Source organism: Periplaneta americana, chromosome 12 (genome assembly GCF_040183065.1).
Source record: "Periplaneta americana isolate PAMFEO1 chromosome 12, P.americana_PAMFEO1_priV1, whole genome shotgun sequence".
Classification (NCBI taxonomy): Eukaryota; Metazoa; Arthropoda; class Insecta; order Blattodea; family Blattidae; genus Periplaneta; species Periplaneta americana.
Genome location: NC_091128.1, coordinates 7,108,883 through 7,112,494, shown reverse-complemented (window position 1 = coordinate 7,112,494; position 3,612 = coordinate 7,108,883).

The following is a 3,612-nucleotide window of genomic DNA, read 5'->3' as shown; positions in this document are numbered from 1 at the left end:
CGCGTGGTAAACACGTTAATGGCCAGAGTGTATTAAAACGTTACGGTATCTGTAGCAGACTGATTATGAATTGACTTTCCAAACCATATGTCTAGATGTACCTATGGAAACAAATAAAGAATAGTAAAAATAAACTCACCCTTACTTCAATAGCCCAGGGCGGTGGGGGCCGCTTCAGTTGCACTTTGTCGGGCGCTCTAAAGAAAAGAAATGACAGTATATAATAAATTAATGTCATTAAATAATTTTTATAGACAGGAAGTAACAATAATTAGATTCATGCCGCGTTGAATATAAAATATATTTGATCGAAATTTGGACTTCTCGCCAGCTGATGTCTGATGCAGAACACACAGCTCAAACAAAATGAATTAAAAAATAGAGGTCACTACCTGAGCCGTGTGTCATCATCTGTGGCTCAATGAACGAGAACAACATCAATTCGATATATCATTTATCCAATCGATTAACACTGTAAACCAAGAAGAATACAGAATCATTAACCCTACGGAAAAAAACATTTAACGACACATCAAGAGATGGTGAAAAATGCTAGATCTGTAAAAGGAAAATTGCCTAAACCGAGCAAAAACTAACGGATGATTGTGATGAATATGAATCTGAAACTTGCATGAAGATGGCAGAGAGAAACGCATGAATACAATGACAAAAAAGTTCTCATCATCACGTAAATAAGTAACTGGTAAATTTACAATTATTATTAATTAATCACTAATGTAGAAATGTAACCTTAATTTGTATACATAATGAACAGAAAAAAAAGACATAGGCTACTTAGTATGTAATCTGAATTATTTTTTCTAGCATCAGACTGTATGTCCCCCTTCAACCTATTCCCAGACTGTGGGTCCTACTACAGTGTGTGGCTGAGTTCTCGGATACGAATACATTATTTAAGCCATATTAGACAGTTGAATATCAATTAAGACATTAAGAGTAATCCCTGTCGCACCAGCAAATGAAGTTCTAGGGCCAATCTTCAGGCTGCTGGGATGACGTTCACTTACTTGCAGAGAGGTTAACGATCATCCAACAAGTATGGGAGTAACGTGCTTACGTAATACAAATATTTGCAGGGAGTGAACAAAAGTATTCATAGCACCAATCCATCACCCTACTAAGTCCGCGATTCTAATTCTTCATTCCCATTCCTTTTCAAATTTTATAAGACACTCAACATTATCATATACGCCTACAAGAATATTGGCACATTTGCAAGGATTAGGGCCTATCTGCCGTTATTTCTTGAGTCACATACACTTTGGAGAAAAATGAAATTTGTATTTATCTTATTGTATTATGAAATTCTGTAGTGGAACAAATTGTAAAAATGTATTTCTTTAACCAAGAATTTTCTGTCGTGTTGGAGCAGAAAATAAGATTTTTTGAAGTGACTAAATAGCGAACGAACTTAGATTTCAAATCAGTACTTTTTCATCTTAACCAGCGCAGACGGGCTTCCGTCAATGCAAGTCACTCTACATTATAATATGAGCAAACAGACAGGCTTTCTTGGGTCCCGCATGGACTGAGCTTATAAAACCCGGGGTCAATGGGCCAGTCTTATATGTTAACTTGCTTTGTAGGTTCATGGGAACCCAAGTCTGACGACAAGCAGTTACGGGCGTGAGTCATGTCTGATGTGCAGGTGACTATTTTCTATAGCTTTCAAAAGAAGTGCATTATCCGTGTCTATTTTTACTTTAATATTGCAGAACTTTCGATCACAAATCGAACGAGTGGTCGCAAAGATCTGTAGCTGCTCTCCATGCCGAGATATTATTGAAGTAGGCATCGCGGCAAAGCTAATGTTATACGTAATTTCGACGCCCTCATGCTCATAGCGAGGGGTGGTGACGTCATTGGATGTGGTCGCAGAAGTTACATTGGTTCATGTCCTAAGTATTAATGATATTAGCATTCGATTGTGGTTTCAAGAGTAGTTACAGTAAGTACTTGAAATAGTCACTATTTGTGTCACTATTGATTTCGGAACGGATAGCCTAGCCTGCATTTCTTCGCTCAATATGAATCGGCCACATTGATGGCAAAAGCGAAATTAATGACTTGTTGTATCCAATTTGTTCTTCTGAGCAAAACATGACAAGAGGTGCTCTACGCAAACTGCTCATGAACTATTTCAAAGGCAAATTATACAGGTCAGTTGTTGCTTTGGCAGAAGAATTTATGCTAAATAGTCACCATGCTTCTATTACAATCTTAAAAACGGCGAAGTTCATATTGAAGGAGATAAATGAATTGTGAACTATTTTGCTAGTAATATCATTATAAAATATTCAGTTTAATACTTTTCTTTTCTTAGAACCAAGATTTTGTTGTATAGTGTCGTGCTGTGAATTTAATATTACTACAAGTTACATTTTGCTGCTAGGGCATGCATCCTATTTTATTTCGCTACTTTTCCGTTATCGCCCGGTATAAATTAATATATTGTGATTGTTCTTTACATTATAAAAATAACGGATTTCGCAATATGGCTGTAGACATAATAAAGTAATTTAATTTGGCTATAAACACAACCGACATTTCAACGCTTCAGGGCTATGCATTCTGAATAAAACATAGTTATATTTTATGTTAACGTCAACACGCAAAAAAATAACGACATTAAATATTGTGAGAATGGACACAGTCTATTATATACAGTCATTAAGCTCAAAACGTAGTAAATATGCATCCACAGATATATCCTAACCACTAGTTTCGCTAAAATCGCCTCATTATAGACAATGCGAAATATTACCGGCACAGTCTATTGTTCCTAGACCCTCACAACTCACGCTTCGTGATTGTATTTCCTAGACTGTGGCATTGATACATACAGTGGTGCACCCAAGGGGATATTAAAAGTGCTCTGGTCAACCCAAATTGAGAATGGGGAAAGGAATAAAAGATTGTAAGAATAAATAAATAAAGTTATTAATTTAATTAAATGTGTGTATATATTAATTAATAAATGAACAAATAAATTAATAAACAAATCGGTAGGTAAGTAAATAAATAAATACATAAATATATAAAGATGGAAAGAGGTGCTATGAAGGATTAAATTACCTTACCGTCTTACTTTTTGTTACTGTAGGAAGTGTGTGTGTTTGAAAATTAATATGTAAACACGCCAGTAGGTGATTAGATTTTTCTACAACAGACTGTAATTTTGAAAGACTCGAACTTTCCACAATATCTGAAGTTGTGTTAACTTTTATTTGGAGCGTGGCTACCAGACTTAACTCTTTACACAGACAAGCACATTTAATTGACAATGTCTGTACTTCTCAAAATATCCTAGTTTTGCGTAGGGGTTCCGATATACAGGTCTAATGCTGGTCCATATCAATGACATTGGTTATAAATGACTTTCCCACCCCATATTTTAGGGTGCACCACATGCCTGCACAGACACGAACGATCATCCAACCAGAATGGGGGGAAACGCGTGGTAAACACGTTAATGGCCAGAGTGTATTAAAACGTTACGGTATCTGTAGCAGACTGATTATGAATTGACTTTCCAAACCATATGTCTAGATGTACCTATGGAAACAAATAAAGAATAGTAAAAATAAACTC